This window comes from Carassius auratus, chromosome 2 (assembly GCF_003368295.1).
Source record: "Carassius auratus strain Wakin chromosome 2, ASM336829v1, whole genome shotgun sequence".
Lineage (NCBI taxonomy): Eukaryota > Metazoa > Chordata > Actinopteri > Cypriniformes > Cyprinidae > Carassius > Carassius auratus.
Genome location: NC_039244.1, coordinates 25338637 through 25348662, shown reverse-complemented (window position 1 = coordinate 25348662; position 10026 = coordinate 25338637). Strand labels below are relative to the sequence as shown.

Here is a 10026-nt window from a genome sequence, read left to right as displayed (position 1 = left end):
GCGTGTGCCTGAGTGTTTGTATCACTCCTCTTGTCTGTGTTTGCCCATTCCAGACAGACTGCTTGCATTGGTGGTGGGGATTTTTCAGTGACTTCTTTTTTGCAGTTAACATCGTTTTGCTGGTAGATGGCAACAAGTGACTTTTTTTTTTTTTAATAAGTGAGTCATTAGCTCTTTTTCCACCATCGAGCCAAACTGTTCTTGTTGCTTAAAGAGCCAGTAAGATGAAAATTCTAAGCTTCCTATCACTGTTTATGAGTCCTGTACAATAGGTTAAAATCCATCCGAGGTTAAAAAACATTGTCATTTTGTCAAAATATCATTTTAAAATTACCTCAATTCTCACAGATCCCCAAACGGTTCGTGCGAAGCTGTTCAAAAGATTCAGTTTCCTTAAACCCCACCTTTCGGTAGCATACTGTGTTCTGATTGGTCAACTAACATAGTTTTGATTGGTTGTTCCGCACACAACTTCATTGTAAACAATGCGTTAGCATCTTTTTGGGGTGAATTATGTCTTATTCCTTTCATCGCGAAGCAAACAGTAAAATAAAAAACTTGAACAGTCTCGCTGCTTTTTCTTCTGTGTGGGTGTATTCAAGCCGCGCGCTTCAGTTTGAATCTGAATAGCGCGTTCACGCGTGTGCTTGGTCACATTAGATATAATGAAGGGAGACGTGAAAAACGGACATCGCGTTGTTTTCATATGGATTACTTTATCACAGAATATTTTCGGCAGCACTTGTTTAGTTTTAAAGTAGACATGTCAAGTTTTCTATAAATATCTCTCTCATGTATCTTTGTTGAGTATTCACGGAGTTACACTTCATTGTAATGACGTGCTTGTAAATGAAGATCAGCGCAGACAGGCTGCAGACAGCACACATACTGATAAGACGCTCGGGAGAAAACAAACACATAACTTCATAATCATACTTCGCGTTGTGATTCGGAAATGCTTGTTGGTCTAAATAAAGTTGGTAATGAACCCTCTTTTATGGCCAAACGCTTTGAAAATCCCGCCTTGTACTCACGAGATTAGAAAAGCAGTCATCAGTGAAATGTTGTGAACACAACAAAAGGGATTTGTTGTACTGCTCTGGTATTGTGGTAAAAATGAATTTTAGCCATTGGTTCTTCTGATCTTCATTCTTTGGCAGTGAAAATAAAACAAACTTGCCTTTACAATTAAAAACACACTGTCTCCTCGACATGATGCTATCACACCAACCAGACTGTGTGGGGGGGGGGGGGTGAGGCAGGTCAGAGTTCCGTTTCTCCCAAGACGGTAGGCAGAGATTATTATGCAAAGTGTTCCTCGACTCGTTTCAGCGATTCAGAGTCGACTCCTTACTTTAGAAGCTAATAACTTTATAAATCGTGTACTTTTTGGTTTAATTACTTTGCACATTGTTTACACTGGTGGACAGCTACATCATACACTGTAATACAGGTAATTTTTGATTTCCCATCTGTGTGGCTCTTTTAACTATTCTATTTCGTAATTATGTGAACTGGTATAGGTACAGTTTCATTTTCCACTGCAGGTCTGATATCAGAGTTCGTAATGCAAATGTGTCATTCAAGATGATCAGATATTTCAGTTTATTTCACAGAAATAGCATGTTTGGCCATCCTGAGTGCTGAAACCACTACATGCTCTCTAGCAGTGTGGTTCAGCATGGATAGCCAACTGTCTAAAGTGTAAGAACTCAGAATTAACTCCTTATATAGTGAACTTCTGTTCCTGTTGTTTATTGCCTTTCAATTTCTCAATCATGTTGTGGCCAAATCTGCTGCTATCTGGAAATAACACATCTGCTCCACTGACATTGCTTAAATCTTTAATTTTTAATATAATAAAACACTGTCAATAAAATGTTACTTCTTCGAAGTTTCACACTAAAATGTTAACATGGGTATTGTATACATTTTGTGGTTATACATTTTAATGTTTATATATTGGCCTCATTAACTTCAGATACAGAATTAAGAAAGTCATAGTTCACCAATGAAACCTTTTGGTTGCAAATCAAGAACTACTAGGCTACACCACAGTCAATAATAGACCTATAATTTGAATCAGAAGATTAATCAGAAGATGCAGCTCACAATTAATTTGTATCCTAGTGCCCCTCAGTCTGTGAGCACTAGGATACAAATTGAAGATCCTAATGATGAGACACAGCATATTAAACTACTACACCAACTCAATGCTTTAATAATTAACTTTAAGGGAGCAGTTGCTCTAAAAGTATGGAGGTAGGATACAGAAACAAGTGTCTGACACCTATGAACAGTGGACTTTGGCTTGTTGTGTGTGTGTGTGTGTGTTTATGTGTGTGAGTGTGAACAATGGTGAGTTGGAGCTGCATGAGGTGAGGGCCTTGGCTGCTGTCACAGACACATCAGAGCACAACATCAATCAAGCTCTTTCATTAGAGGCTGTCTAGGTCTCTCAGCGCCTCCATCAGCAGATGAGTCCTCCATTATTGATCAAACCAAATACATCCAACAGCCCTGTTACCACTATTTCTCCCAGCTTGGAAGTTTACAGCCGGCTCCAGAGGAGCAAGAGGGTTTCTTCCTCAAAGATGCAGAACTGAATTACATGGTGTTATACCTAGTATATTAATCAACTCAAATATGAAAAAAATAATATAAAATTAAAATACATTTGATTAAGATATTTAGTTTTTAAACAAGTGTCTGGTCCGATATATTTATTGTAAATGTAAGTTCTCAAAAACTGAAGGACAAGTCAGAATTATTTAACGTGTTCAATGTCAGAGACTTTAAAGCTTAAATACAGGTCGCAAAACATGTTACATCTGCAATAGGGCTTGGGCGCCGCATTGCATTCTGGGACGTGGCAGCCATGTTGATAGCCTCGCGAATGTAAACATACAGCAAGTTGAACGAGAAGAAGCAGAGTTGGGAGAAAGTAAAAAGATGTTAAAATCGCGAAAAGGTTGTGGGATTTATAGGGATACGCCAAATAGGGATGCCAGAGACCGGTATGTGGACAAAATCGGCACTATTAACGGTTTGGATCCACATGAAATTCCCAACAAATAGTGGAGTACCGACGGAGACTTGCTGCCGCACTTTTGCATTACAGATAACTTCAGCTACCTTGTTTGTTTTGTGAGCACCTACACTTCAGAATAGTTCCGAAGCTATAAGTCATTGGAGTCTCATGTACAGTTCACAAATGGATGGGTTCAGGAGCTGCAGATCATACCAGCAAACACTATACAGTAATCCGGACAACTGTTAGTGTTAAAAACCATTCACACATGGACTTTTAACTGTGTTTCAAAAGTGTAGTTAGTAGCTGTCAACCCTCCCGTTTTTTCCCAGGGTTCTCATGTGTTTGAGCTTTTTTCCCGTTGTCTTCCTGTTTTACTATTTTTTGACAGACCTGTCAAGTCTCTGTGTTGTTGTCCTGTTGCTACTCCTTGCCATTCCAGCGAACAGATGTTTTCAAAGCATTGTTTTGCTTACTTGAAAGCAACCTTAGCGTGATGTTGGGCTTTTTAAGATAGCGTGGTTGTTGTGAGAGCACGATTTCACGCCAATCTGTAAGCAGTCATGTCAGACCTAGCTTCACAAATCGCTTAACGTTAATGCAGCAGTATTGTAGTATGAATTTTTTATGCCAGCAGAGGGAAAGCAACAGAAAGATGAATGTTGAAATTTCCCTTATTTTCAATGTTGACTTAAGCTATATAAATGAATATACAGATAAAAAATGGTCTTCGTGGTCGCGCCTCCAAGCCATTCTCATTTTATTTTCCCCATGGCGATTATATGTTGCGCTGTTACACCCCACAATACAGCAATGGTTTACCATGGTTGAAATAGATTTTAAATTAATCAAATTAAGACACACGGATGTGAGGGAGTACGTCTAAACATTAAGCAGTAGTCCGAGTAGCAGTAAAGGAGGCCATCAACACGGCGGCCATGCCAAGTAATGACTTCACGACGCCCAAGCCCTATAAAAAAAAAAAAAGTGTTTAATGCTGGTGTTAAAGCTTTTATCTTTCTGAAATGATCCGCAGCGCAGACTCTCTATTTTTATAAAAGCTCCCGAACAAAAATCATTATATTTTGATGATATGCAACGTGGAGCTAAACTCACGAAAACGAGACACCAGATAAAATGTTACTTAATGAATACACAATTGTGATAAAGAATAAGAAGCTGACGTCTGATTTATCCAACCGGTCATATTTAACATGTTTACTATGGTAACGTTATGTTTAGCGTGCATAGTCTTTTACATCGCTTATAAATAATGTGACTACTGTATATTTCGCAAGGAGGCTTTTTCTCTTATTTGTTACTTTACTTTTTCACATTGTGACTTTATTTCTTGTATTTCAACTTTATATCTAACAATGTGACTTTTTATCTCTCAATATGGTTCCATTTCTCATTTTTGTGACTTTATATTTCACAGTCTGTCAGTGTATTTTACAATGTGACTATTTCTCATATTTCTTACTTTAAATTTAATGTGACTTTACATTTACAAATTTCACAGTGTGTGACTATTTCTCATTTGAAATCTACCTATCAGTTCCGGATAAAATCAGTCTTACATTTTTTCTTTTGGAATATTCTGTTTTCCTCATAAATGATAGTTCTGTTTTCCTCAAAACTCAAGGCTTGTTCGACTTCATGCAGCTCTGTGCAGACCGATCGTCAGCTGACTTGAAGCAGTGCATGCCGGTTAGAAATTTTGTCCGACTTGATACAGCGCTGACGCCACGTGACTGTGACATGTGCCATCAAAGTACAGCGACAGCAATTCGAGAGTAGCCGGAGAACTCAGCCAGCACATCTTCTGAAGAGTGGCTGCACAGATTTTGATGACGACACAACTGATCCACGATTGGCTGGATTCACTGATGACACCGATGATGTGCGTTTCAAGTTTATTGCGGCGACTTCAGTTTCAGAAATTCTCATATGGACTTTTAAAACAGTTCAATACGTTTTTATGTCGTCTTCATCTCTCTAAATCATATTTATTAAATATTGTTTTACTGTATTTGCTTTATTGTTAATATAGAGTTTGTGTATGTTCATCTTGCATGACTTTCTTTTTTATACAGACCTTTTACAGTATTCAGCAGCATAACCTATTCAAATAAGCATTTTTAATAACTAAAATGTTAATCTTAAAAACATTCAATCTAATGTGGTCATAAATGTATGCTCCTATACAAATGATACATAATACATTATGTTCCTCCATTTGTTTGGTTTCTTCATATGCTCTAGTTTATTTTGCTGTGTTTATACTTCACCTGCATGTGGTTAGCAAACTGCTAACAACTTGCTGTAACTTCAACTTAACAACTTGACAACATTCTGTTCACTTTCAAATAGTTGGTCTAAATCACAATATAAATCCAGCAGAATTGTGCTTTTCTGTATATGAAAATCAATGGTGTTATGTTTAAAAAAAGAGCTCAGCTGGAGGGTACTGTAAATCTTGTTGCTGAAACCTTCTTAAAAAACATTTTTTTTATAGGTTACTTTTATCATTTTGTATTAGCAGAAACACCCATATCATACTGCTAAAGTATATATCCAATATGTTATCTTTTTTTGGAAGACACCCTTCCAAAACACCACTTATACACACATCTTAATGTTAATACCATTAATACATAGAGTTACTTAATCACTAAATCATGAAAACAATGGAAATCACTGATACAAATGTTGAGCCAAAACTGAAAGTGGACTTAAAATGGTAATTGCAATTGTTGCTAACTATAAGTAATAATGAATGGAACAGGAGTTGGCCAAACTTATGACTAAGTCAACTAAACAAAAAATTTATGGCACGCCTAGTAAATATAAACACATAAATTTAAAAGAAGTTAAAAGAAGAAAATACATCTTTGAGATGAAAACACACAAGCTTATCTTATTCGGTTACATTTGTTTTAACTTTTTTTATTAATACACTTATAACTTAAATAACCTTATTCAAAACTCAAAGGCATCCACACAACTGTACATATTATAAACAAATAAAGAAAACTCTATATCCTTAACAATAATTAAATCCATTTACTTAATATATATAAAACAGTGCTTACCTAAGACATGATACCATTCAGACCTTATTGTTAATTATTCTCATAGCCTGTATAGAACATTACCTGCCGGAGCGATTGCACTGTCGAGAAAAAAAAACCTCGCGCTCGTCTGACCCTTCTCATGCAACTCGAAGACGAAGCAGGAAAACTGAAATGACTAACTTGCTGCCACCTACACCGTTGTAAAGATGGGCATATTGTGAACAAATTTCATTTAAATCATCGCTTAAATTGATACACAAAGGACCACCACTTACCGGAGTGATAACAATGACGGACCAACGTTAACTGGGCGCCGCCTGAGGCAACTCTAAAACAGCATACAAAAGCACATATTTTGAACAAACATATTTCAACTCTTATGGTAAATATTATATAGAGAACAGCACCTACCGGAGAGATTAATTTACACTGTCAGGCAGAAAAAATAGGCGACGTCTGACCTGAGGCAACAATAAGACCAGGCGGGAAAATTTGTACAAAAGCGCATATTGTGAATAAACTTCATTTAAATCATATCGTGTATTGATACACATAGAACTACACTTACCAGAGCGATCACAATGAGGGAATAAACAGAGGCCGCTTAAGGTGACTCGAAAATTAAACAGGAGAAATTAAAATGGCATTGTTTATAAAAAAACATTCGAACTGCGCATGCTCATCAGCCTTTTATGGGCAATACTAATAACCAACTTAAAGTTGTTAGTTGTTCTAACTTGAAATATTAATTTGGTGTAACAAATTGATCTAAATTTCTATTCAACTTACATTTCTGTGTTATCTCAACTTTTTATGTTAAGTTGTTGAATTAACTTTAAAAACTGAGTTTGCAATACAAAATGTAAGTTGGATTTTTTACAGTGTGTGTAACACAAAACAAAATGGACAACATAACCATTAATGTGTTAGACGGCAAAGGCAATGTTGTCATGCTAACGATTTCCAAGGACATCGCTGAAAGGATGCAAAATGGTAAGTAAACCACATGACTGTGAAATAATTACAAGTCACCAATGATTTGTGCAAGTGTTTTGTTTATCATTTATTCCCCCAGATCAAATGTTCCTTTCCTCTGTCATGGAGAAAGTATCAGCTGTTGAAACAAAAGGTACACATTTACTTAATGAACAAGAATATACAGGAAATAATTCTTGAGTGACACTGACCACATCTACAATCTCCTCTCCAAACAGCTCTCCTCAGTGGCCCAGCTTGTGCTGCAAAGCTTCTCCAACCTCCTATTCCATGTCCCACTACTTCCACTAGGTCGCCGGCACCCCTAAACCTCAGTTTTGTGAAACCACCATCCACCAGCCAGTGCCCCATTACTACCACTAGGCCCCCTGTACCAACTCCACCATCCACCAGCCAGTGTCCCATTACTACCACTAGGCCCATTGTACCACCTCCACCATCCACTAGCCAGTGTCCCATTACTACCACTAGGCTCCCTGTACCACCTACACCAGCCACCAGCCAGTGTCCCATTACTACCACTAGGCCCCCTGTACCACCTCCACCAGCCAGTGCCAAAATGGCATTCTATAAAAAAATACAAAACTTATTCTCACTAAAGGGCTACAACTTGTCAAGTGAGAAAATTAGAAGAAGAAAAAACTAGCAAACATGTTAACTACTTATAAGAGTGTGAAAGCCAGGCGACGTGCAACTTGGGAAGGGAAGATCACCTGGGAGTACTATACAGTAAGTTGAAGACTGCTTTACTTTGTTTCTGAAATAACATTGTCATGTTACAAGACTGAAAGACTGGTCATTTTCATTTTACATCCACCCCCACCAGCTAATGGATGAGTTATTTGGGTCATCGGGGATCGGTACTGCACCACCTGGCACCATTCACTCCACACCTCTGGGTTTGGAAGAGACCTCTTCCACAAGCAGGCCCAACAACGTCTTCTCTTCAAGACCAGCTGATAGGTGCTAGTATGGATGAACAGCCAGGAACTGCTACCATACAAAATGCAAACATCACAAGAAGGCAAAGACAACCACAACCCTTACAATTCCTGGATGCTTATGAAGAGCATGCAGAGAGAAGGACTGCTGTGCTTGAGTCCCTAGTAAGGCCAGATCTGGAGAGATGGCGGCGACTTAAGGAGAGGCGGAGAAGGTCCTTTGAAAAAAAGATGGTGACCAGCTTGGGAACAATTGTGGAGGAGCTAAAAAAAATGGGGAAAAGACAAGAGCAAATTATGCATCTATTACAGAACCCACATGAACCCCAATAAAATTATAATCTAAAGATGTTATCTCTTTTGATTTACACCTTTCCCCAAAATGTCCTGTTTTTTGTTTTGTTTTTCAAATAACAATTTCTAATGACAAACTAATTTTGTTCAATAAAACAAATTTCTTTATTTCAAAACAAAATCTGTTTGTTTGTTTTATCATTTGTTCAATATTTCTGAACGTTCAAATCTTTACTTTTCATCTTTTGTTTTGTATGTTTAAGTATACACATACAAGTTAGATCTGGCCACAAATCTGGTCTCTATAATGACATGCTTTAGTGTTGTGGGGTTGCTGGGGGTATGGTTCATCATCAACACCATCACCTACCACAACAACTTGATCACTGGGCTCTAAACAAAGATTATGCAAAATGCAGCAGCCTGAGTCTACTGAGCTGATATTAGAAATGCTTCTCATTTGCAGGTAATGGAGCCTCCTAAACTTAGATTTTAGAATGCCAAATGCATGCTCAATGACCACGCGAGCTGCCTAGCAGACAAGTGGTCATTGTCTCTATAAGGCCTCATATGTTGAGGCAACAAAGGGTAGGCAGAATCCCCAATTATGTGCATTCCCTGTGGAACAAGTGAATGAAGATCTTCTTCAAGAACACAACAAACTTCTGTGAAGCGAAATGCTCTGGCATCAAGCCAACTCCCAGGGTGACCCACACTAATGTGACAGAAGCGCCGCTGACTGTCACAAAACCCAGTTAAATTTAATAAAACTGTTTCCTATTCATGTATGCTAGGGGATTATCACAGTGGGGTCTCATTATAGGAATGTGACACCCATCTACTGCACATACAATGTTGGGGAACCCTGCTGTGTCAAACCCTAACTTTGACATCTCCAGCCTTTAACCTCTGGGCCAAGATATGTGGTGGGCCATGTATGCCCACATGGAAAGAACCTATGTGTGTGTATATGCGTATATATGAAACAGCAGTGCATATGCACATATATGCTGCATATATGCACATATAATATATATATGCTGCATATATGCGTTTATATGCCACATATAGGCATAATTGAGATGCATATATGTGCATATACAGGAAATATAGGTTTCCTGTATTGCTTTTTCATAATCACATATAAGCCCTATACATACAAGATATGTCTTCTATATAGCTAATGGCAGGATCTGGTCATTTTGTAGCTCATATCTCATTTTTGACTGTCATACATGATGCCTAGCTCATATTTTCAAGGCAAAAACTAAGAATTAACTAAAAAAATTATGCAAGAACTTATGTATGTGCGAACATGTGAAATTGGTATCACATGTAATTGGCATGTTATGGAATTTAACTATGGCAATATAATAACATGATATACAGAGCCGGACAGTGACGAAGTACACTTACTTTAGTACAGTACTTAAGTACAATTTTGAGGGATCTGTACTTTACTCAAGTATCATTTTTGGGGAGTACTCATGACTTTACTCAAGTACATTTGAGAGGCAAATATTGTACTCTTTACTCCGCTACATTTCTATCCATAACCGTAAGGACCCGTTACTTCTTCGGCCCCGTCCACATGGAGACGGAGCTTACCCCCAATCTTTTTTCCCTAGTCTCAAGAAATATCCGCGTCCACACGAAACCGATGTAGTATACATGCCAGACCAGCATG

General features: G+C 37.9%; 1 long non-coding RNA gene across 1 annotated transcript; it reads right to left on the bottom strand.

The window, feature by feature from the left end:
* Window positions 1-6042: 6042 nt before the first annotated feature.
* LOC113111112 (uncharacterized) lies at window positions 6043-6602 on the bottom strand. The gene is made up of 3 exons (XR_003293260.1): window positions 6520-6602; window positions 6384-6436; window positions 6043-6298 (listed from the first exon to the last, which is right to left on the bottom strand). It is a non-coding gene; the product is annotated as an uncharacterized LOC113111112 (long non-coding RNA).
* Window positions 6603-10026: the final 3424 nt, after the last annotated feature.